This window comes from Mustela nivalis, assembly GCF_964662115.1.
Source record: "Mustela nivalis genome assembly, chromosome: 1".
Classification (NCBI taxonomy): Eukaryota; Metazoa; Chordata; class Mammalia; order Carnivora; family Mustelidae; genus Mustela; species Mustela nivalis.
In genome coordinates, this window is record NC_139020.1 from 25,936,575 (window position 1) to 25,962,898 (window position 26,324).

General features: G+C 37.1%; 1 pseudogene across 1 annotated transcript in view; it reads right to left on the reverse strand.

Moving 5' to 3' along the window:
- Positions 1-7,531: 7,531 nt before the first annotated feature.
- Positions 7,532-26,324, reverse strand: part of LOC309873120 (growth hormone-inducible transmembrane protein-like) — a 59,729-nt pseudogene continuing 40,936 nt past the window's right edge. The window contains exons 3-6 of the transcript in view: positions 24,689-24,712; positions 21,725-21,789; positions 19,108-19,362; positions 7,532-8,559 (exon numbers count right to left, since the gene is read on the reverse strand). The product of the transcript in view is annotated as a growth hormone-inducible transmembrane protein-like (transcript). The remainder of the gene's footprint in view (positions 8,560-19,107; positions 19,363-21,724; positions 21,790-24,688; positions 24,713-26,324) is intronic.

Consider the following 26,324-nt stretch of genomic DNA (forward strand, 5'->3'; position numbering starts at 1 on the left):
AATATTAGTTTCAGGTATACAAAATATAGTCAGTGATTCAATACCTCCATAGAATATCTGGTGCTCATCACAACTGCCCTCCTTAATCCCCATCACCTATTTAACCCTCTCCGTATACCACCTCCCCTCTGGTAACCATCAGTTTTTTCTCTGTAGTTAAGAGTCTGTTTCTTGGTTTGCCCCTCTTTCTTTTTCTCCCCTCTTTGCTTGTTTCTTTCTTTCTTTCTTTCTTTCTTTCTTTCTTTCTTTCTTTCTTTCTTTCTTTCTTTCTCTCTCTCTCTCTTTCTCTCTCTTTCTTTCTTTCTTTCTTTCTTTCTTTCTTTCTTTCTTTCTTTCTTTCTTTTTTTAAAGATTTTATTTACTTATTTGACAGACAGAGATCACAAGTAGGCAGAGAGAGTGAAGGGTGGGAAACAGGTGCCCTCCTGAGCAGAGAGCCTGATGTGGGGCTTGATCCCAGGACCCTGGGATCATGACCTGAGCTGAAGGCAGAGGCTTTAACCCACTGAGCCACCCAGATGCCCCTGCTTGTTTGTTTCTTAAATTCTGTATGTGAGTGAAATTATATGGTATTTTTCTTTCTCTGACTGTCTTCTTTCACTTAGCATGATTCTCTCTAGTTCCATCACTGATCATCATGGAAATACAAATCAAAACTACAATGACATATCACTTCACACCTGTCTGAATGGCTAAAATCAACAATAGAAGAACAACAGGTGTTGGCAAGGATGTGGAGAAAGGGGAATACTCTTACACTGTTGGTGGGAATGAAAACTGGCACCCTGAAAAACAGTATGGTGGTTCCTCAGAAAGTTAAAAACAGAACTACCTTCCAATCCAGCAATTGCATTTCTAGATATTTACCCAAAGAATACTGATTCATAGGAATACATGCTAATGCTAAATACTAAAATACTAATTCATAGGAATACATGAACCCTTATGTTTATAGCAGCATTATCTACAATAGCCAAATTGTGGAAATAGCCCATGTGTCCAGTGACTATGAATGGATAAAGAAGATGTGAGATAGAACCCATCCAGCATTCATGTGTATGGAACATGGATGTGTGGGTATTCTAATCCCATAGGACCACTCTTTAGCCAACAGGGGTTGGGAGTCAGTGCCTCAGTGACTCATTTCATAAGACTTGTCAGATGGTCTGGCAAGAAACAACAGTAAGTTGCTTGAAGTAGCCAAATTCATTGTTCAACTTTACCTGCTTTCCTCTTTCACAACCCCTGTACTTAACTCCTACTTCCTGAGCTTACTTCACAAATAAGTTATTTGTGCACACACCTCTGTCCCACACTGTGATTTGTGGAGAACCCCTGCTAATACAACTGGTTCTGGGAGTGGCCTTTAAAAGCACACACTTTGGATGGGATTTTAGAGTGAGATCATTTGCTGTTAAAAAGCTAATAATAATCCTATTTCTGGTCTTAAGAGGATGGAGATATCTTCTGTCCTGTAGTACCATAAAAGTAGTCTCATCTGTATTGATCAGAATTCCCCAAAGAAATAACAAATAGGATGTAGGTATGCATATAGAGATTTATTTTGAGGAATTAGCTCATATGATTATGTGGGCTGGCAATGTTGCTTCTTGGAAGGTAGGTCTGGTGCTGGAAAGTTCCCTCAGTTTTTGTTTATCTGGGAAGATCTTTATCTTTCCTTCATTTCTGAAGGACAGTTTTGCCGTGTGTAGTATTCTTGGTTGGTATTTTTTTTTCCTTCAGTTCTTTAAACATATCATCCTACTCTTTCCTTGTCTGCAAGATTTCTCCTGAGAGATCTGCTAATAGTCTCATGGGGATTCTCTTGAATGTAATGGGTCACTTTTCTTGTTTTCAGAATTTTCTCTTTATCTTTGATTTTTTAAATGATTTGATTATAATGTATTTTGGCATAGACCTCTTTAGGCTCAACCTATTTGAAAAGTTTTGGGCTTTTTGAATCTAGTTGTCCATTTCCCTTTACAGATTTGGAAGTTTTAGCCATTATTTCTTTGAAAAGTCTTTCTGTCCTCTTCTACCACTTCCATGGACTCCCATAATGTATATACTGTTTCTTTTGATGATATCTTATAGATTTTGCAGACTATTGTCATTCTTTTTCATCCTTTCTTTTTGCTCCTCTAACCAGATAATTTCAAATGACTTAGAGTTTACTAATTCTTTCTTCTATGTGACTGAGTTCGATGTTGTAGCTCTATAATGAATTTCTCAGTTGAATCACTGTATTCTTCAGTTCTAGAATTTCTCTTTGTTTTTATGGCTTCTATTTATTTGTTGATCTCCTCATTTTGTTCATGTATTGCATTCCTGATTTCATTCAGTTGTCTATCTATGTTCTCTTGTAGTTCACAGAGCTTCTTTTTGATGTTAAGTAGTTTATATATCACCATCCATTTAAGGTTAATGACTGAAGCTTTATTAGTTACCTTTGGTGGTGTCGTGTTTCCCTGATTATTCATGATCCTTGTATCGATATCTGTACTTTTGAAGATATGGCCACTATTTCTGGTCTTTATAGGCTGGCTTTAGCAGAGAAAGGCATACACCAGTCACCTGATGTAGGATTCTAGATGAGCTAGTTGTGGTATCTGTGGTCACCTGGAATCTCTTATGGGGGGGCCATGGCAGGTAAATGGGACCTGCTGCTGGATTCCAAAGTTGTGCAGGATCTGTTGCCAGAGTCCATGGTCAGAAGAGACCAAGCATTAGTGTTACATGGTCAGGCACACCTGCTGCTGGGGCCCCACAGTCAGGAGGGGCTGTATAGAGAGGATTTGCAGCTAGGCAAAGCCATTGGCAGAGATCCACAGTGTAGTGAAGCTATTGGTGGGGTTTTGTCAGTTGGGCAGCATCAGAAGCAATGCTCCACAGTCGTACTGATGGGGTTCCAAAGTGGGGCAAGGCTACTGATGAGGCTCCTTGGGAGGGCTGATAGGCAGTGCCCCTGGGTAAGGTAAAGCTTTTGTAGTTGGGCTGGGCTCTTTAGGGACTGCATGGTTGACAGAGCCAATAAGCAGGGTTATGTGGTCTTGAGGTCAATAACAGGGGTTTGTGATTGGGCAGGGGTAGTTGAGGGGGCTTCTTAGTTGCAGGGCTGCTGGCAGGGCTCTCTAGTAGTACAGAGACTTCAGATAGCTTCTTTCTTTGGGTGGGGTTGTTGGCGGAGCTCAAGATCAAAATCAAGATCTTAATCTTGATTTTCTGGTTGGGAAAACTGGTAAAGACCTAGTGGGCAGCAGTTACACAGGCTTGTAAAGCCACTGGTGGAGGTCAAGGGACTAGTGCCAAGAGACACACCTGCTAGCATCTAGAAGTCCTGTTCCTTTTATTTGTTATTAGCTGGTGTGCCATGGTGACTTAAGGGATAGGTAATATGGATAAAATATTCCTTTTACCCATTTTAATGTGGTTTCTGATTTATTTTTACTACACTGGTGTGTTGTAACCTTGTCTTGAGTTTTATAATTTTCACAAAGATATTCTCATTCATGGATAGTTGCCTAACCAATCAATGTTTCTGCTGGTGGAGGCAGTGGGAATCTAGAACTAAAGGGTCTCCTATTCTTCTTTCTGACATCACTGAAATGGTCCAGTTCAAAACGTGCAGGGTGGGCTAGCATACTGAGGCTAACATACTTTGGATCCTCAGTATGCTAGGCTAAAAGTTTTCAGTCTAGAGAGCTAGGAAGGTCTAGGGTTACAGTTCAAGTCCAAAGAGTGTCTGCTGATGGAAATTCTTTTTGCTTTTGAGAGGCCAGTCTTTTGCTCTATTGGTTGGGGCTCACTGACACTATGTGGGGCAACTGTCGCTAGAAGAATGTTTGACCACATATCTAGGCATCATGACCCAGTCATGTTGAAACATAAAAATAATCATTACACACCTGTGAAGAAGGTAAATGAAGGTATGAAGGAAGAGAAGGTATTGAGTTTTACCATAACTATTGCATTTGAATGAAAAGGGATAATGAAAATTTTAAGGATTACGGAGTTGTCTGTCTATAGTAAACTGCTTTCAATGCACTGAGAAAAGAAAATGACTGGTTCATTTTAGGTAATGATTGATTCAAGGTATAGTATCAAAATCAGAGGTACTATATTGGCAGCTTCTGAGGACATTATCACCTATATTTTCAAAAAATATTATTCTGGAAATGAGGTCCTTCATCTAATTATAAGTGTAGCAGACCAATAAAGGATGTATAGACTTAACAGTTTCCTGTGTCAGAGACAAGAGCTTCATAAAAGGAACTATAAGCCTGAGACTTAGGTTGGAGAATGTGGGCTGGCAAATGTGTCCAGATTTCCCTAAATTCACTGTACTAGCAAAGAATCTGCATACTAGAGAAAAGGCTATTCTTATTTGGAGAACCTGTAAAAACCTCAACCAAGACCAGTAACTTAAAACACGATGCTTGGTAGTCTATAACTTCTCTTGCCAATCCCCATTTCCTTCACCCTATATTATGATGAGATATTATTTGTTCTAGCCTGAGCTAGAACATAAAATTCTTGGGACACTGGATGGCTCAGTTGGTTAAGTGTCCAACTCTGGATTTCAGCTCAGGTCATGATCTCAGGGTTGTGGGATTGAGCCCTGTGTTGGGTTCCATGCTCAGCACAGAGTCTGCTGGAGATTCTCTCTTTCTCCCCTCTCCCTATGTTTCTCCCCCCACTCATGTGCATGCTGTCTCTCTCTGAAATCAATCAATCAATCAATAAAATCTTCAAAAAATCTTAAAAAAAAGAAAAGAAAAATTCTTTCTATGTGAGAGAACAGTTCACAAACAAGAAGAATCACAAGATTTGGCTAACATATGCTGTCAGGAACCAGAGGAAAGTATGTAGGATCTTGAGGATATTAGAGTTCAAGGGATAAATTATAAGTCTGGGTTGGGAAAAACCTATTGACATGGGGTCATGTTTTAATCTTTTGGTAAGTCTACCCTGTTTAGATATACCTCTGGTATGGCTCCTTATAGTTTGGAAATAACAATGATCCACAGCAATAAAATGGAGATACTGGGATTGCTTTAACATAGGAGTAAGGAAGGGGCTAGAAAGCTCAGGAAAATGAGAATATCTGAATGGTTTTATTCTATCAGACCAGAGAACCCCGGAACCAGAGAACTGTTTCCTGGGAGGTCCCAGAGGACATTCCCTTTACTGAGACAATAAGAAATGTTCAATAAGAAATACACCAGCTTCTTGGAGGATCTCAGTGGTAGTTACTATCTGTAGGTTGGTGTGAGGAGTACAAGAGGATGCCATGAGACTGGGTTCCCTAGAATCAAGAGAATAAAGGGAATCATTGAGGCTAGACACCAGCTTGAAGCACATAACTTGCAGAGACAAATTAGATATAATTACTGAAAATGGGCCATAGAATTGAGAGTATTGAATATCCAGATTTTCCCAGATTTTCTGTGCTGACAAAGACTCTGAATGCTAGAGGAAAACAATCAGGGTGTTTTGTTCCACAGTGATTTCCGGGCATAGCTAACAGATTATGGTGCCCACAGTACATGATAGACAATTAACCCAATATAGTACTATCTGGGTTATAGTAACAACAACAGTGACAAAAACAGAAATACATTATCTGACAAGCAAAAGTCTGAAGTTAGACCCTGTGTTGGAAAAATTATAGTGCATCACTCAGTTTTCAGATATAAGTTCACACACCCAGTACCCACTGCTTGAAAAGATGTCAGATTCTACTGAGAAATACCTTTGCAACATCAACACATAGTTTGAGAGAGAAATTCAGGTTTTTCCTAGGTAGCTGTTTATTTACCCAGGTAACAATTCTGGGGAAAAGAAACACCTAGACTGTGAGCAGAGTTTGGATAAAGATCTGAGGTTACATGGTTACTAGATGACCCAGAATGCCATTTGGGTCTTCTGGATAAGGTAGGGGCTTATGGAGTCCAGGAACACTGATCCAAGTCAGTTTCATGATGAAACCCATGGTCCATGTATCTACTCTGAGAGTACTTCCCTAGCCATTGAGTGTATGTTTTGTGACCAGTGGAACTTGAAAATTCATTTCCTGACCTGTGAAATAAGAGGCCATTATTGTAGGAAGCCTCATGGGATGCCCCTTGGTCTGCTTCCTCATTCCCAGCAAAAACAGAAATTCAGAAGCAACAGTACAACCCCAGAGGAACTGCCCAGTTTAGTGCCACCATGAAAGATTTAAAGGACTATGGAGAGAGGAGTTGGTAACATCATATCCCTATTTAATTTGCCTCTGTGGGCCCTCTAAACAGAAATCGATCATGACAGATTATGATGCAATAAATAAACAAATGATACTCCACTCTCAGTTCTTTTGTTGGATATAGTATCTTTATTAGAAAATATAAACACAATCTAATGGTATATGCAGGAGAGAAGGAAAATTCTGCTAGGGGAAACTCTAATGAAGTATTTTGCCTGTTACATTTTTTATTGATACAACTCATGAAGAAAGATCTGCTTTGCCTTCCTTTTTTAGTGCTTAGTCTGAGAGGGAACCCAGGAAATTAAGTCTTAGGAGGAAAAACTGCTTTCATAATCTCAAGTGTAAGCCACCAACAGGCTTTACTGATAAAACCTTCAAAGCTTGAAGAGATAAGAAAGGCAAGCATGTATTCTATTAAACATTTCAGTAAATATGTAAAAATCAGTAATTATGAACATAGTGTTTGCAACTCTTTTCATGCTTTAAGTATTCAGTCCTGATAAGAGTTTTAAGGATAGTTTGTTCTAAAACATTTAAAAGTAAAACTTACATTCAGATACACACACGCACACATACACACACACACAATATATGTGTGTGTTATATATCGGGAATTCTCTGTATGATTAACATTCTGGACTGTCCTAATAGTGTCAAATAATGAGAAGCCAAACATGACCCACATCTATGTTACAAAGATAGCACAGAGAAGGAAGAGTGGGAGGATGAATCACTCTTGTCTTTCTTTTATGCTCAATGGTTTTGATAAGTTCTGCAGATGATTATAAAAACAGCAGCTATCTGGGGCATCTGGGTGGTTCAGTGATTTAAGCCTCTGCCTTTGGCTCAGGTCATGATCTCGGGGTCCTGGGATCAAGCCCAGTATTGGGCTCTCTGCTCAGCAGGGAGCCTGCTTCTGTCTCTCTCTCTCTCTCTCTCTGCCTGCTGCTCTGCCTACTTGTGATCTCTCTCTCTCTCAAATAAATAAATAAAATCTTAAAAAACAAAAACAAAAACAAAAAACAAGAACAGCAGTGATCTGTTTCCAAATAGCGAGATCCTTCATACTGACTCACCAGTTACACAAATGCTAAGTATTCATAGAAGGACTACAGGTAACCTTTACTTCTCTCTGGTCTCTTTACCAAACCTCTACTTCACTTATGATATTATTTGTTAATATTTTGCATTTCAAAAATATACAGGTAAACACAAGCTTGCTAATTTTCGCTTAACCAAATAAAATTTAAAATAGATAAATGTTAAATTCTCACAACACTAACCTTAGTTTTCATATTCATAAAGCATTTTAGAATTACCTAGACATGAAAATTGGGAATGTATTTGCTTATTTGGAAGAGTCAAAAGCTGAGTCACTTCACTTTTCCTATTGCTTCCAGTTGCTAGAATACTGGCAATCACAAAAATATATTTAGCGTATCCATATAGATTCCCAGCGCTGAATTGATGGGATCGTATTTTTGAACTTTATATATTGGTATTATTTCTGCATGATTGATTAATTTTTGCTATTATTTAGAAGGAACACACTGAAAAGAACTAATCTACCATAAAGTGCCACAGAATAGAGTGGAACCAGCCACAGTGGTAGGTGGACAAAGCATAGGTCCTAGTGAGGATGTGAAGATGAGACCAAGGCCCGCTCTCAGGGATGTTCCCATGTTCAGAAATTTTCCACTGAGTGTGCACGTGGCCACAGTGGAGGGGTCTCTTCTGATGCCCACCGTGTACTATGCAACTCTGATGAAAAGAGCTCTTCTCTACCAATATTTGTGAGAGGAACCGCTATGACACCCTTCACATTAGAATATGGTAACTAATTAAGTTGCTTTGGTCTTGGGCTCTGGTCATATGATAGTGATTGTACCCACATTCCAGCTCCAGTTATGGCTGCAAAGGTTGTACTGGTTGTTGTCCAAGAATCTCTCATCATGAAGATCATGAGAAGAGTTCTCTTCACCTCCATGGTGGACAAAGCTGTAAAATCAGTACTTCCTGCTAAGTATGTATACTTAGAATGATTTCTATCCTTAACACACCAAGGCCAATTTATAGCCTTTTCAATGGTTCCAATTTGATTATATATTCCTAAGCCATAGTAGCACCATGCTCCAAGACCAAGCAGGCCATCTACCAATAAGCCATCTTCTCATCTGCTCAAATTTAAGTATTTTTCTATCAATGGCTCCAATACTGCCTCCTTGAGTTCTTGGCCAGCTTTTCCACACCAGATACCAGGTCGTTGCTAGGTGTTAAGCATATTCCCTGCTGGATGTTAAGAGCCATTGATTCTTTTTTTTTTTTTTTTTTTTTTTTTTAGAAATTACTTTTATTTTATTTTTTATTTTCAGCATAACAGTATTCATTATTTTTCTGATTCTTTGTGATGGAATTCTTCACAGAGAGGAGACCTTGATGAAAGCTGGATAGAAAACTCTGGGAAGTGGTGTCCATAAACACACAAGTCTTGCAGTCAGCACAGTGGATTTACCAAGCAGATTGAAATGGTCAGTCCCTAGTCACCTCAACCATGCAGTTACCCTTCTGAACAGGCAAAATGCAAATGTGCACACCTCCCTAGCCCTTCACCCACTCCTTACTTCAAATTTTCTTAAGCTGCTAAAATTTAGAGTGCATTTACTACTTCAGCCTAGCTTATTCTGAATAATATAATATTCCTATTTGGGCATTTCTCTTTTTTACTATTGGCAGCATGTCTTACATGAGTAGTTACAAGTTAGCAATACTATCATTAGGGATAGATAAAAACAATTTAATATATACAAAATTAATTTCTCTGGTGCTTAATATTTTCTAAAAGAAAGGGCACTTGTTACAAAATAAACAGATATTTTCAGAGTATTATTTTTGCCAATATTTTGATCTGTGTTGATAGATTTCTTAGTATTATAAATTTCTTATTGAAAAATGATTTGTAAAGGGGAAAATAGGTTTATAATAGACTTTGCCTTGTCAAATATGACAATTAAAAATTGTTCAATAATATTGAATTGATTTTGAAGAAGTTCATGTGAATACTACAAACAGACTGCTGTGGGCTGAATTATGTCTTCTAAAATTCATATCCTGAACCCTCCATGATGGGATTAGTACCCTTGTGAAGGAGGAAATGACACCAGAGCTGTCATTGCCATGTAGGGTCACCCACAACAAAGGAAGAGGGCCATCCCCAGGAATTTTGTCTGCTGGCAGCTGAATCTGAGACCCTCAGACTCTAAACCTATGAGAAATAAGTATCCGTTGCTAAGCCTCCTGGTGCAAGTTATTTTGTTACAGCAGTTTGAGTAGACTAAGATACAGGTCTAACATTTTCTGATGTTTTATTTCTCTAAAATCTTGGTCAGGATATTGTAAATATTTACTATTACAATTTACCCAGAGGTAAAGTGTTAGAAAACTAAGCTAGGGAAGGAGCACATCATGTAATTATATATGTAAAGTATTATAGACCTTAAATAGAGCAAAATCTTCTCAGGTTCCAGTAAAAAATGTGATTCACGTAATTTGTGTATGTGCTTGTTCAGAGTCAGGAAGTTGTAACAGCGGGGTTGTAGTGGTAAGAAATGAACAAAAGAGCCCTATTTAGAAATTATGCTTTGAAATCATCAGTTAATTTATCTTTTATTCTATTACTATTGGGTGTAAACCAAAGTTTTAAAATACCCTTACTATTCATGGAGGTATATACCCTAGTGAAACAATGATTTTCCAGGGTATCTTCAACCATACAGAAAATTTATTATGATGGGGAAAAAAAAGTCTACTCTTTCCAGGAGTGATAGTTATGTCTTTTTGGTTCTATTGTCAATAAAAATCCTAGAACTAATGGTGAGTGAGTGTAGAGATTCTGTAGAGACTTGTGGAATTGTACCATACTGATATGGGAAGCTTTTGAAACAAGAGGGCATAAGGAAGGACTGAAGGCACCAGGCCATGTTAACAGGCTATTTTGTGCAATCATTTACTGAATAGTGTCCATAATTATAAAGAATGTATAGAAATGTGTGATAAAATAGCTAACTTTGGTATATATAGTAATATATAATAGTAGAAGTATTTAGCCTGTCTGCTGTTCTGTGATTTGTGGTTTCTCAATGAGACAAAAGAAAATGGGAAGGGGAAAAGACATATTGCTTCGACCATAATATCTTCTCAAAATAATCTTTAAATGAATGTGTAGTGAATCCAGTTTTCAGCATGATGGGTTTTCAGTTCATGACACATCTAGATGGAGTATTTAGCTTTCTCATTTTAAACTTGTCATTTGAGATTTGAGTAATTAGTTTGGAAACTAAATGCAGGAAATTCCAGCCATGGGATACCCATTATTTGTTGATTAAATTTTACTTTAGCATGGTGTGGCTTAGCTTTTGTGTATGTATTTTTTTTTTTAAGATTTTATTTATTTACCTGACACAGGGAGAGATCAGAAGTAGGCAGAGAGACAGGCAGAGAGAGAGGGGGAAGCAGACTCCCTACTGAGCAGAGAGCCTGATACAGGGCTTGATCCCAGGACTCTGAGATCATGACCTGAGCTGAAGGCAGAGGCTTAACCCACTGAGCCACCCACTGAGCGCCCCTTGTGTATGTATTTTTGTTTAGCCTAAGCTTATACTTCAAATTTGCAGGGCTAATTGCTGACTGAATCTGAGAACATGAGTTTTATTGGTCCTATGATGTAAATACCCTTATGCAATACCCCTAGCTTATCCAGCAAATTCTAAAATAATACTGTCTCCCACTACCACATTTGACCTTTGAGGTGAATATTTTTTCCTCAAAATTAGACAGGAGACGGTTTTTTTCTTTGTTTAGCTTTCATCTTTTTTTTAATTTCTCAGCACTCCTTTAAGTTTGCTGATACATGTAGACTTATTGACAAAGAGGAGAAAGATAAAGTGTATAGATTTGCTTAAATTATGAAATTTAATATTTTTATTCCAAATTTTATTCCAAATTCCAAAATTTCCTGAGCATAAAAATTATATTTTCTCATATGAAAGTATAACAGATGTGAATTGATTATCTTTCTATTATTTGTATTTGTATTATCTTTGTATTATCTTTGTATTATTTCAGATTATCTCATAGGTCACATAAGCAGAATGCAACCCTCGTCTGGTCTTCACCACTCACTAAACAAAATGTTCATATTTCTTTCTTCAGGTACTATACTAACATTTCTGGAGGCAATAAGTGTTCATTTTTCTTTATTTTTATTAAATATTTATGTATTTGGGAGAGAGGTAATGAGTGGGGAAAGGAGCAGAGTCTTCAAGCAGACTGCCCACTAAGCACAGAGCCTGATATGGGGCATGATCTTATGACCCTGAGATCATGACCTGAGCCAAAACCAAGAGTTGGCCTTAACAAACTGAGCCACCCTGGGGGCCCCTAATCTGTCTTTGAATAGGTGAAAAAGTGTTTTCATTAACTGTTTTATTAAACTTTTGCCACCTTTTCCTAGATTTATTTAGCAGGATGCTGCTATGTCTTTCTGAGCATATGTACATTATATCAATATGGCTGATGAAAAACAATGTATGTTATCCATTTTCTCTGAAGTCTCTGGCAGTTTGTCATTTCAAACTACATTTGTAGGCTTCAAAATAACAAAAGCATGCCTGATATTATTTATATACATGTTTTAAAATTTCACAAAAATTAAAATAAAGCTAATGTGTGGAAGGCCTTAATGAAAACATGCCCTTGAAGATGTCATGGGAATTAGGAAGAAGAAGAGGCAATGGAGGTTGGAATTACAAAAATAATTTTTCTTTTTTAAATAAAATAAATTGATTAAAGGAGACTAAATGTTTGATATTTTGTAGAGGGTATGATAATGTTTGCCTGTTAACATTATTTAAACATTAATGCAACATGGACAATATATTCAAGTAAAACAGTTATCCTTTTGGAAATATATTGTTTTTGTCATTTTTCCTTACTAAGAGTGACAAAAAAAGTGAAATATGTCTCAGTAGGTCACCAGACTTCTAGATGTCTTCTTTTATAATGGCCAATTATAAAATACAAATACATATAATAATTTTTTGTTGTTTCGAGAGAAAGAGAGAGTGCAAATTGGGGATAGCAGACCAGAGGGAGAGCGAGAATCTCAAGCAGGCTCCATGCTCAGCTCCAAGCATAATGTGGGGCTTGATCTCACAACAAGAGTCAAATGCTTAACTGACTGAGTCATCCAGGTGCCCCAATGAGTTGTTGTTGTTTTTTTAAACATAATAGTTGCATTACTCTTACTGTGTTGTGAAATGCAATTTTACCTATGTTCAGAGTACATGACAAGGAAATTAGTCTTAATATATTTACTTTGCTTAGATATATCTTCTGCCTCTAACTTCTTTATGAAGTGGAACAAATATGTGTTATGTTGTTTGTTACATTTTGAAGGTAAGCGATGAGACAGCTGTATGTTTCTAAAGTGGTGGAATTTCCATGTAGCCATTGCAATTCAGGGTAAGGGTCTACCTTAGAAATATGAGAGTCAATACATGTAAAAATTAGAGGGTACTTGGGCTTAACTGGCTAAAGTCATATAAATGAAAATGTAAAAATGTTAATTTTAAAATTTATAATAAAAATTGGAAGAGAGATCAGAGTTCAGTAGTTGGTATACTCTCTTGAAAGGCAAATCACATGCAAACCGAAGACAGTTAGAAAGTTGGTAGTAGGAATAGAATCAGAAGAAGATGAGTTGATCAGATAATATTAATGGCTAGTGTTAAGGATGTATGAGTAGTTGCTAGTATCAGACAAATCCTTTTGTGATCCGGAACATTCTTTTCCAAAGTCCTGTGAGGAGTATGTATCTTGGTGGATATCAGTGGAGGAGAGAGAATTGTTGTGGACCAGGAAGTCTTTCTCCTCAATTTGAGAATGATAAGTGATCTGTTTGCAGCTTAAATCACCCCTAGGTGGGAAGAATCTGAGGATTCTAATATAGATTGAATATTTTCTCAAAAGAATCTCTGCAAGACACAATGGAAATGTGACTGATTATGTCTTGAATTTGAGAATAGTAGCTCAAGAGCTGGTTAAATTGAGTTTTAGGGAGAAAGAGGTGAGATTTTTACATTCCTGCAATTTAGTGAAATAACACTCACATTCAATAGACTTGGATCCCAGATAGACAGTGGTCATATTTTTGTCCTCATTTTATCCCATCTCACACTAGCATTTGATATAGCTCACCAGTTCCTTTCTTAAAATCATTCTTTTTTAGTGGGATCATCAACTTTTTCTGTAAAGGGGCAGATAATAAATATTTTAGGCTTTGCCCAAAATACAGTCTCATGTTACAGCTGTTCAACTTTGTTCTTATAGCATGAAAACTATTCGTAGCTTTGGGGTTGTGCAAAAACAAGCAGGGTGAAAGTTTGGAGGCAGGAAATGGAAAAAAATTTAACTCACAGGCTATAGTTTTGCTAACTCTTGTTTCTTAGGAGTCTATGTCATACATCCACAATTTTCCTTCTACTTTATTATTATTATTATTATTTCATTTCTTGTCAGTCCCTTTGGTGGCTGTTCCTTCCCTAGTCCCTTTCTCATTGTGGTCAACATTCTTCCCTCTAGTTAAAAATCTCTCTCTAGGTGATCATATTCATTCCTGTAGCCTTTGTTTTTATTTTATCTTATTTGATTACACTTTTTTCAGGAAATTTTTGTAGAGAAAGTAGTCACATTTTAAGCTTATAACCATTCATCATTATTTGTGCAAGGAACTGCTTTTTAGTATTCATGTCTTTCTTTCATTGTGTTTCTGTGCTCTACCTTCCCTTTTTATTACAGCAAAAAACCAGAACATAAAATTTACCATTGTGACCATTTTTTAAAAAGGGTTATTTATTTGAGAGAGAGAGCAAGAACACATGACAACATGTGTGTGTGATGGGAGGGGCAGAAGAAGAGAGACCCCTCCCCCCCAACAGACTTCCCACTGAGCCCAGCGCCCACCACTGCTGCTGGATGCAGGGCGCCATCCCAGGACCCTGAGATCATCACCTAAGCCAAAACCAAGAGTCAGGTGCTCAACCAACTGAGCCATACAGGCACCCCCCAAAATCGTGACCGTTTTTTAAATGTACAGTTTAGTAGTGTTAAGTATAGCCACATGGTTGTGTAATGGATCGCCAGGACTTTCATCTTGCAAATTTGAAACTTGATACTCATTAAATTATAACTTCCCTATGCCCCTTTCTCCACCTCCTGGTAACTACTGTTCTACTTTCCGTTTTTTTTTTTTTTTTTTTTTTTTTTTTTGCCTATGAATTTGATTACCTTAGGTACCTTATATAAGTGTAATCATACAGTTTTTGTGTTTTGTGACTGGCTTATTTCACTTAGCATAATATCTTCAATGTTGTAGCATGTGACAGGATTTTCTTCCATTCAAATCCTGAATAATATCCCATCACATGTATATACTGCATTTTGTTTGTCCATTCATCCATTGCTGGACATTTACATTGCTTTTTCTTCTTAGTTATCTTGAATAGTGCTGCTGTGAACATAGTTATGCAAATACCTCGTTGATACCCTGATTTATTTATTTTTGAATATATACCCAAAAGTGGGATTGCTGGTTCATATGGTAGTTTTGTTTTTACTTTTGCCAAATCTCCATACTATTTTTGTAGCAGTTGCACTATTTTACAATCCCATCAGTAGTACAAAGGTTCCAACTTCTCCATGTTCGCAACACTTGATAGTATCTACCTATCTATCTATCTATCTATCTAGTAGCCATCCTAATAGATGTGACGTGTTATCTCATTGTGGTTTTCATTTGCATTTTTCCAATTATCAATGATATTAAACATCTTTCCATGTGCTTGTTGACCATTTGTATACCATCTTTGGAGAAACATCCTTTTCTCATATTTAAACTGGGTTATTTGATTTTTGTTGTTGAGTTGTAGGACTTCTTTATATATTATATAGATTAACTCCTTATCAGATATATGATTTCCAAATAATTTCTCCCATTCCATAGATTGCTTTTTTACTCTGTTAGTAGTGTTCTCTGGTGTATAAATTTTTAAGTTGCATATAGTCTCATTTGTCTATTTTTGCTTTTGTTGCAAAACCATTGTCAAATCCAATGTCATGAAATTTTTCTTTCCATTTTTTAAAATTCCTTTTAGTAGTTATATTTTTAGGTCTTGCATTTAAGTTCTTAATCTGTTTTGAGTTAATTTTTGTATATAGTATAAAGTAAAGGTTTGACTTCATTCTTCTGCATATGGATATTCAATTTTCCCAATACCATTTGTTGACTGTGCTTTCCTATTGAGTGGTCTTGGAATCTTTGTCGAAGATCATTTGATTGCATACATAGATGTTTATTTCTGGACTCTTTATTTGATTCCAGTGGTTTATTTGTCTTTATGCTGGTACTACACTGTTTGATTACAGTATTTTAAAGGCATTCATTTTCACAAGTTTCATATATATTCTTTTTATTTTTCAATTTTATTTTATTTTTTTCCAGTGACCCAAAATTCATTGTTTGTGCACCACACGCAGTGCTCCATGCAATACGTGCCTTCTATAACAACCCACCCCTCTAACCCCCCTCCTCCTAAACCCTCAGTTTGTCTCTTAGAATCCACAGTCTTTCATGGTTTGTCTCCCCTTCTGATTCCCCTAACTCACTTCTCCTCTCCATCTCCCAATGTCCTCCATGTTATTATTCCTTATGCTCCAGAGGTAAGTGAAACCATACGATAATTGACTCTCTCTGCTTGACTTATTTCACTCAGCATAATCTCTTCCAGTCCCATCCATGTTGATACAAAAGTTGGATATTCATCCTTTCTGATGGAGACATAATACTCCATTGTATATATGGACCATATCTTCTTTATCCATTTGTCCACTGAAGGGCTTCTTGGTTCTCTCCACAGTTTGACAACTGAGGCCATTGCTGCTAACAAGTTTCATATATATTCTGATAATGCTTCTTAAATTTTTTTTTTAATTTTTTATTTTTTATAAACATATATTTTTATCCCAATGCTTCTTAAATTTTAATAAATGGTATATGTACAATATAATTCAGTTTTTACTTTATTTCATTCAAGTCTATAATTTTAAGATCTCTATGTGTTGCTTCTACCTGTTGCATGATGTTTTCAAGAATGCATCTGCCATAATTTAATTAGTGATTTCCTTAGGAATAAACAATTAGTTTAGCTCTAATTTCCTATTGATGCAAACAATTTCTAGGTGAAAATATTTGTATATGTCCCCTTAATAGACTTGTACAACAATTTTTATATTTAGCTAAGAATGGGATCATTGTATCATAGTTTGAAAACATAATTAATAAGAAAAACCCAGATTGCTTTTGACAATAATTGTCATTTTATATTCCCACCTGTTGTGCATAAAAATTCCCATTTTCTCATATCCTTGAGGATACTTGGTATTACCAGAGTGTTAATTAGGTTTCTAATTGTTGCCATTTTGATGGATATGAAGTGGCATGTTAATGTTCTTTTAAAGATTTTTTAATTTATTTATTTGACAGATCACAAGTAGGCAGAGAGGCAGGCAAAGAGAGAGAGAGGAGGAAGCGGAGCAGAGAGCCCGATGTGGGGCTCGATCCCAGGACCCTGGGATCATGACCTGAGCCGAAGGCAGAGGCTCCAACCCACTGAGCCACCCAGGTGCCCCGTTAATGTTCTTTTAATTTTAATGTTTATTAGTGATTTGGAGCATCTTGTAATATGCTTGGACATCTCCTTTTATGAATTGCCTGTTTATATCCCTTGTGTATAATTTCTGTTGGGTTTTTTAAAATCATTTTTGTTTGTTTTTCAGGAGCTCTGGGTATATTTCAGCTATTAACCCATTGTCAGTTATAGATACTGCAAATATCTTTCCCAGTCTATAATCTGTGTATTTAACTTCATCTTTAATGGCCTTTTTTGAATAGAAAATTTAAATTTCAATACAGTCAAATAATGCTTTCTTTATCATTTGTGCTTCTTGAAGTCTTTCTTCAGCCATAGGTCACAAACGTGTTCTACTACATTTTCAACTATTGGGTCTATAAATTTGCCATTTGTATGTAGCTCAATAACTCTTCTGAATTTTTCTTTGTTCATAGTATAAGGCACCAGTTTAGTTTTTTTTTTCTCCTTTGAGTGTGCCAGCTCTCCTGAAGTTATCTACATAAAAATGTATTCTATTCTTGCTTTGTGGTTTACTTTTACCATGTATCAGTTTCTTATACATACATAGTTTTATTTCTGACAGCTGTGTTCTATTTTAGTGGTCTGCTTATCTGTTCTACAATATCATATTATTTTAATAACTTTGGATTTTAGTTATCAGTATATTTTTAAATATGTCCTTGTTTTAGTTTTCAAAGATGATTAAACAATTTGCCAATTATTATTTTTTATTTCAATATAATTTTTCCAAATTCCCCTAAAATTCTTCTGAGACTCTGCATACTCCAAATCATGGAGTATTGGATTCCTTACAGTGTTTATTAAGAACATTAATAAACATATATTTCTCCACATATTGATGTCATTTTTTTTATCTTTTATTTAAAATTCTTATGAGGTGATTTTATGTGTTCTATGATAGGTTATTTCTTAGATTCTTTACAAATTTGTTGTTGTAAGAATAGATTGCTACTTTTCTTTTAAGTTTTCTATGTTTATTGGGGACATAATGAGATGTTCTAGATAGATGATCTTATCCTATGAAAAGAATGACAGTTTTACAGATTCCTTGCCAATTTTTAGAGCACCTATGCATTTTTCTTTCTTATAGGATTATCTAAGTACTGGGTCTACCACTTACCAGTTTTATCAGTTCGGGTATAACCAGGAGTCAGAAACCACAAAATGATTTGACAACTAATAAAAAGAATTATTCACAGGGATTGAAATAACAGGAAATTGATTACTGAGGAGTAAAATACTAAAAAGAGTAGAGGCATCGCGTGTATAGGAAGCAGCCACATCCATAAGGATAAGAAAGAATACCCAAGGAAGGAAAACATCTAGAAGACCCTCCTACCCCAGGACTGAGATCCCAGCTTCATTGGAGATAGTACAGCCATGGCTTACCAGCCAGCAGATGTTGACTGATGCTGCAGGGCTATCCAGGAGTGTTCTGGACAGATTCCATGTCCGCAGTGTTTGCTAGGAAGCCATTCTGTAGGGTGCTGTGGGAACCCGCCCTGAGGATATGCTACACCTTAGGAGCCTCTGTGAAGCTGCTCTTTGGGAATGCCTGGCAGAGTCTTTTATGGGGAAGTTGTTGGTTCACAGCCCTCTTGGGGCCTCCCCAAGTGTAATCTGTGTAATCTGAAACTGGCCCCTATACCGCTGGGCAAGGACAGACTGAAGAAAGAGGCAAGTCACTCCAGGTTGGTAGGTAGCAGTTTTGATTTAAAAAAAAAAAAAAAAAAAATAGGTGACTTGTCTTGAGTGGCAGCAAGACCAATAGCTCCCTGCACTCCCCTGTCAAATATTAAAAGCTTATAAAGAGGCCTTAACTGGGTGCAGATGTCCTCAATACCACATAATTGTGTGTCCTTGGAACAGCCTCTGGGAGTAGAAAAGGCAAGTAGAACTCCTATTCCAACAATAGTAAAGGGGATGAGGAACCTCTGATTGCCCAGGTCCAGCTCAAGGGTCACCTGGAAGTCACTTTTTTTCAACGACCTTCCCCTCCAGAAGCACTGGGTGAGGAGCATTCTGCTGGGAAGCCATCTGAGAGGATGGATGGAGAAGGAGAGGATGGAGAAACTGTTCACAGTAGCTTCATACCCATGACTCCTCAGTAACAAGCCCCCAGAGAAGAAGCTGTCCATCGGGAATTGCCACGCACTGTTGCCCAGTGGGTGCTGGTGGAAGCATGTGCTGTAAAAGCTGCATATGCTGCAGGAATCCGGTACGGCAGAAGCTGTGAGGCATAACCCCCAGGAGCCAGTTTGGAGGAGCCTGTGAGAACTGGGAGAAGAAACCCCTCCCTTGCAGTGTGCCATCAGTACCTCTTACTGAAATAGCTTCATACCATACAGACTGCAAAGAAGACATATGTACAGAGGGGCTATGAGTGGAGCTGTGCTTTCCCAAATTCATCTAACCCTTAGTCCCTCAGAATCGATTGTGTTTGAAGACAGGGTCCTTTCTTTTTTGTTTTTTGTTTGTTTGTTTGTTTGTTTTTTTAAAAGATTTTATTTATTTGACAAACAACGATCATAAGTAGGCAGAGAGGCAGCAGAGAGAGAGGGGGAAGCAGGCTCCCCGATGAGCAGAGAGCCCAATGCGGGGCCAGATCCCAGGACCCTGGGATCACAACCAGAGCAGAAGGCAGAGGCTTTAACCCACTGAGCCGCCCAAGTGCCCCAAGAAGATAGGGTCTTGAAATAGATCTTTAAGGTTAAATGAGTCATTATGATGGGCCCTAATCTGGTGTTCTTATGTTCTGGTGTTCTTATGAGAAGAGGAGGCTAGGATACAGACATGTACGAAGGAAGACTTGAAGGCAATGGGAGAAGATGACCATCAACAAGCCAAGGAGGGAGGCCTTAGAATGAAACCCACTCTGTGGAGACCCAATCTCAGACTCCTAGCCTCCAGAATTATGAGAAAATAAATAAATAGAAAATAAATTTCTGTGGTTTAACCCAGTTTGTGGTACTGTGTTACGGCAACTCTTGCAAACTAACACATAGGGTCTATTTTTATGACGAGCAGGCAGTGAAGCGCAGCTGTGTGGTTGGGACATTACAAATGGATAACTGACACATTAGGTTTATAAGCTTAGAAAGTTAAAAACATTCTCTGAACCTGTTTTCTTATCTTAAAAAATGGAATCCTTGCCAAAATGGAAAGCTTTTCCCCCAAACTGTTAAGAATGATTTCCATTTTCTCCCTCTCAATCACCCAGAGGACTTTCTTATTTAGGTAGACCCCAACCTTTGGAATCAGAAAAATTTGTTCATTTTGGCACTGATTAGCTCTGTGACCTCAGCTAAGTACTTAACTCTGTGAACCTCACTTTCTTCCTATGGAAAATGAGGGTTATAAAACTTACTGCATTGTGATGTTGTAAGGATGAAATGAGAGAATACGTAGATATAAAACACGCAGCACTGTGCTTGGTGCACAATTAGTGCTGGTTAAATTGCAGAACATTGTTATCTTTGTCACTCTGATGTTTAATAGAATGGCTCTTATTAATCTGTGAAACCAGTATTTGTTGCTGAACAAGCTGAACAGAATAGATTTTCAAGGGGAGAATTGTACACATAAGAACAGGCAATGTATGTGTATGTTGGGGAGTGGGAACTATGTTTAGATAGAGTAAGTATCTTCCTAGGACCTATAAAATCATAAAAATGTCTGTGATCACATGTAGCGAGGTAGGTGTGGATGGCCAGCCACACACGAGTATGTTGCCATTCTAGTGTTATAGGGAATAATAGATTTCACTGAATACCCAAGAAAGAAAACAACAAAAACGACAAAAAACCCAAGCAAAGAACGAACCTCCTGAAACAAAACGGAAATGATTTAAATATGTCACCCCCAAAAAGTGAAATCTCTGAGAAAGGAACTAGACCCAAAAAAGGGAAACCCATCAAGCTCAACTTGTTTTCAGAAAGTCCCTAATTAAATCCAAATCAAAATCCAAAAGGTACAAAACAAATCTGATTTTAATACCTATCAACCTCTTAACTCTTGTTTTGGGACAGCTTTAATAAGGGCTCCCCCACTGTTTTATATTTTAGAATCTTTCTCTTAAGATAACATGGCAGGAATCAATAAGTTTATTTTAAATCTTACATCTAGAACAAGGTCATGCAAAGTCTTATGTCTTCAATAAACTGATTATTTGAAGCTGAACTTGTGTATTAGTGCTGAGGCGTGAACAAACATAGGGCTTTTCAACACCAATGCAGGGAGAGCAACGCACAATTAGATGTTGAGATTTCTAATGCTAAGTGAACAGAACTGAGATTTCAAAAATTAAAAATGTGACTGCTAACTTTTGCTTTCAAGGTACAGACCGTCACACACATAATTACAAGATTTACTGCTTAATATCCTCTTAACCACTGAAAGTGATTCTGTTTATGTTAGGAAAAAGAAGCCAAGTAGAAAGGTCATTATGTTGTGTCTGCAGTTCTCACTCCTAATATGTGAGTCTCATTTATAAGTAGAGGGAAAAATCAATAACCCTTTTAAGTTGCCTTGGATTCCAAGTGGAAAATGCTTTAACCCACTGCACTGTGGTGACTTAGAGCCACTGTGAGATATTATGCAATGTTGTTTCACCAAGGGTCCCAGCTCACTTCAATAGCTCTTGATTGTATTGTTGAGTCTGTCTGGGCTGGTGAAGCAAATGAATGCTGTCACTGCTTACTCAAAGTCTAACTCTTTTATTCATCAGTTCTTCTTTATCATTTTCTTGAAAGTAGCTTTTGATTTTATAGAAGTCACCTGGAAGATTAAAGTGGTTTCAGAAACACAGTTCCAGCAGCCCATGAATGAAAACCTTCAGGCTCTTAATTTAATTATGTCCAACGAATATTGGCTAAGCACCAACTCTGTGTAACTTCTCACATATGAGGTGTAACAGCTGACAAGAAATGGGTAAGACATGGGCGTCTGGGTGGCTCAGTGGGTTAAGCCGCTGCCTTCGGCTCAGGTCATGATCTCAGGGTCCTGAGATTGAGTCCCGCATAGGGCTCTCCGCTCAGCAGGGAGCCTACTTCCTCCTCTCTCTCTCTCTCTGCTTGCCTCTCTGCCTACTTGTGATCTCTCTCTGTCAAATAAATAAATAAAATCTTAAAAAAAAAAGAAATGGGTAAGACAGTTCCTGTTCTCAACAAGCTTTAATTAACCGTGGAGAATGAATTAATATATGTACAATTTGAAGTCCTATATAAATGCGATATTAGAAGAGGGAAAAAAATGATGTCCTACACATCAAGTTACAGGGAAGTAAAGGCTTTAGGAGCCTTGAGGGATAGATGAAAATTTGAAATGAAGAAGCAGGGAGATTGCTATTTGGGGGCAAGGCAATTGATAAGTAAGAATGAAGGCAGAATAAAGACCAGACCTTTCCCAAGCTATAGCCCGGGTAATAGAAACAGATGAATTTGAAAAGTAGTTGGAGTCCAGATTGTGAAGGATTTTAAATATGGTGTTCTCTTGGGAAAATGACTAATGTGATCCAGGCAAAAGACAAGAAGGAAGATTGCTCTGCTAGTAGAGGAAGACTACTGTCATCAGTTAGTATTGGAAAGGAAGAACAAGGCAAGTAAAGATTTGCCTTCCATTTATTTGTTTTCCATATGCTTTGACAAATAGGAGAAGGAGGTAAGGCTGAGTGTCTCCATGTGGTTCTGGTAGAAAATTTGATGCAGACTGTGGAGCAATGTGTTAAATATATATGTGCCAATAAAGGTGTATTTTTTTAATTGTAGTTTTTACAAAAAAATAAAAAGAATATGATGTACAACAAAACATAATTTATATAAATTGAAGAGATATGTATACAAGAAAGAAGCATTTTTAAAACACATACCAACACAATCATGTTAAACGCATTAGAATGTTTGCCTGTGGTAGAGGGGGAAGAGCCTGGGCTGTGGGAATATAATGGAATGATAAATAAAACAAGTGTGGGTTTGTGTGGGCCAATGCTGATAATGTACCATGAAATGAGTCCTATGATTAGTCAACCTTCTGCACCAGAGTCCTTTTGAAATTAGTAGGAGAATGGACTTCTGATGAAACTTTCAAAGAGAAAGGATTTAAGTTTGAGTCAAAGAAATTATCCTACATCAAAAAGTGGGAAGTATTTAAAAACATAGTCTCTGATGACACAGGGATAAACAAGAAACAGCAGCATGAAGATTAAGGATGTAAAACTATTTCTGGGCAGTCTCCATAGAAACTTACTTTTTTCCTGAATAATTTACTTTCTAAGTTCAAGTCTACTCCTTGGAAGCAACAGGGTTCAGGAAGAAAGCAGGGATCTTTGGAATCAAGAACTGTTGGATTTACAGTGGAAAAAAGACAGTCTCTTCAGTGAATGCTGCTGGGAAAATTTGTCAGCTATGTATAGAAGAATGAAACTCGACTGTTCTCTTACACCATACACAAAGATAAACTCGAAATGGATAAAAGACCTCAACATGAGGCAGGAATCTATCAAAATGCTAGAGGAGAACATAGGCAGTAACCTCGTCAACATTGGCCACTGCAACTTCTTTTAAGACATGTCTCCAAAGGCAAAGCAAACAAAAGTGAAAATGAATTTTTGGGACTTCATCAAGATCAAAAGCTTCTGCACAGCAAAGGAGACAGTCAACAAAACAAAGGGCAACCCACGAATGGGAGAAGAAATTTGCAAATGACACTAAAGACAAAAGGCTGATATTCAAGATCTATAAAGAACTCTTCAAACTCAACACTCAAGGAACAGATAATCATGTCAGAAAATGGACAGAAGACATGAGCAGACACTTCTCCAAAGAAGACATACAAATGGCTAACAGACACATGAAAAAATGTTCATCATCATTAGCCATCAGGGAGATTCAAATCAAAACCACATTGAGATACCACCTTATACCAGTTAGGATGGCCAAAATTAACAAGACATTAAACAACGTGTGTTGGAGAGGATGTGGAGAAAGGGCAACCTTCTTACACTGTTGGTGGGAATGCAAGTTGGTGCAGTCACTTTGGAAAACAGCGTGGAGATTCCTTAAGAAGTTAAAAATAGAGCTTCCCTATGACCCTGCAATTGCACTCCTGGGTATTTACCCCAAAGATACAGATGTAGTGAAAAGAAGGGCCATCTGTACCCCAATGTTCAAAGCAGCAATGGCCAAGGTCGCCAAACTGTGGAAAGAACCAAGATGCCCTTCAACAGACGAATGGGTAAGGAAGATGTGGTCCATAGAAGTTGGGTGAGCCTGGTGGTAGGTATTAGGGAGGGCATGTATTGCATGGAGCACTGGGTGTGGTGCATAAACAATGAATCTTGGAACACTGAAAAAATAAAATAAAAAAAAAGAGAATTGTTGTATTTAAAATGCAGAGTTTATAACTTTTTGTTGAAGACCAGATCATGCTACTCAATCTCTTAAAATTTGAGCATATCCATACATAAAATAGCCACTTTACTGTGTTGATGTGAGAAATAAATGAGAAAAATACTTAACTGTCTAGCAGAGGGCTAGGTCAAGATAAGCACATGATCAGTGGTAGTTTCTATATGCTTCATCTTTCCCAGATATTGCTACTCATAGCATTCATTCAAAAACCCTGAGTGACTCACTACTGTGGTTTATGCACTGGATATTCAAAAATGGAGGAGACATACCTATGCTTTCAACATCCTTGTAGCCTAGTGGGAAAAAACAGAGTTAAACTAAAAATTATAGGTTGAGAAATACAATGATGAAGGTAAATACTGCGTGGTAGAGGGACAGACAGAAAGGGACTAAGAATCAGAAAACATATCGTGGAGGAGAAAACTCGAGTGCTATCATGTAGATTTAGTCAGAGATAGTAAGGATGCAAAATTCCAGAAGAAACCTTTTGTGTGAGGAAAAGTTCTAAACTCTATCTAGCTCATGGCCATTCCAGTTCATAAGAACTGTAAATGAGTATTTTAGCTGACCTTCTATTATAGGATATTATTTTCTGGTAAATTAATTTATAGTTCCTGAATACTTAACTATGTGATAAAATTGCCTACTGGCTTCCCCAAGCTGACCCATTTCCACACTTTCCCCTTTTTTATGTAACTTATTTCATTATTTTCATTATGCTTTGCTAAGAAACTTGATGGGACAGTGTGGAGCTAATCTTGTTTTCCATAACGTTAAGTTTTTGTTTGTTTGGGTTTTTTTTTTTTTTTTTTAGAGCTTTGAAAACCTTGGGAACTATTTTTCCAAACTCTGATTTAATCCATATACATTTGTTCAGTGTTTGTGTGTCATGCTTCTTTTTGTTAAGTGAATATTATTTCAAACATACACTTAAACATTTGTGTATATTTACACACACACACACATGCATCTTTTTCCTTAAAAGGATAAAATAAGAAAGGCTATGTTTGGAGAGGGCACTATAAACCCAATATGTGATAGTGATGTTAAAAATTTTTCCTTTACAACTTCTACTGAAATGGCAAGACTTTCCTGAAACAACATTTAGTGTTTGTTTTTAAAACAAACCCACGGGTTTACTTTGTAAAAACTCATGAATGTTTTTTTATTCATCCCATATCCTTTTCAGGGTCATTCCATGCCAAAGGAAATATGATTAAGGCAGCTCAGGAAGAATCTTGGTCGGCAATAAAATACAATGGATATATCTTGTGGGGATTTCAAAAAGGAGAATGCAAAAATCTGCATGGACATCCTTGGAGGAGCTAGTTATACCTCTTAAACTCTTGTCAAATGGTAACTCAGACTTTAAAAAATACGTTCACTTTCAGATGGATAACAATAACTTAAATTTAGCTCCAAAGCTTCTGCTAAAAAAAACAAAACAAAACTAAGTCCTAAAATTTTTATAAAGCCCAGTGGCAATACTAAAGCTGATATTGACAAAACACTTAAATAGATCTATTCCGTGTGTGTTCACTTTCATGGTTTAGATAGTTTAAGATGTAGTTTACTCTGGAAGTTTTTCTCTCCTTGCCTTAAATATTGACTGACTTTGAAATAAAATATGTTTATGATGAAACCTATGGGAAAAGAGTTCTATTGAAAGCTGCCTCTCCATCTTCAGACTGAAGAAGGCATCAGAGTTTAGAACTTGCTTTGATGTCAGTAAAAATGCTGCATACTGCAGAGAGAGATATGGGCATAAAGTGAACATGGTTAGAAAAGGAGAGGAGTATTTGGTGTCTAACGTTTTGAGGTTAGACACAGAATAAATATCTTCTCCAAAATACATTCTAAACCATGTAAATCACATTGATTCACACATTTCACCTTCTCTTTGGA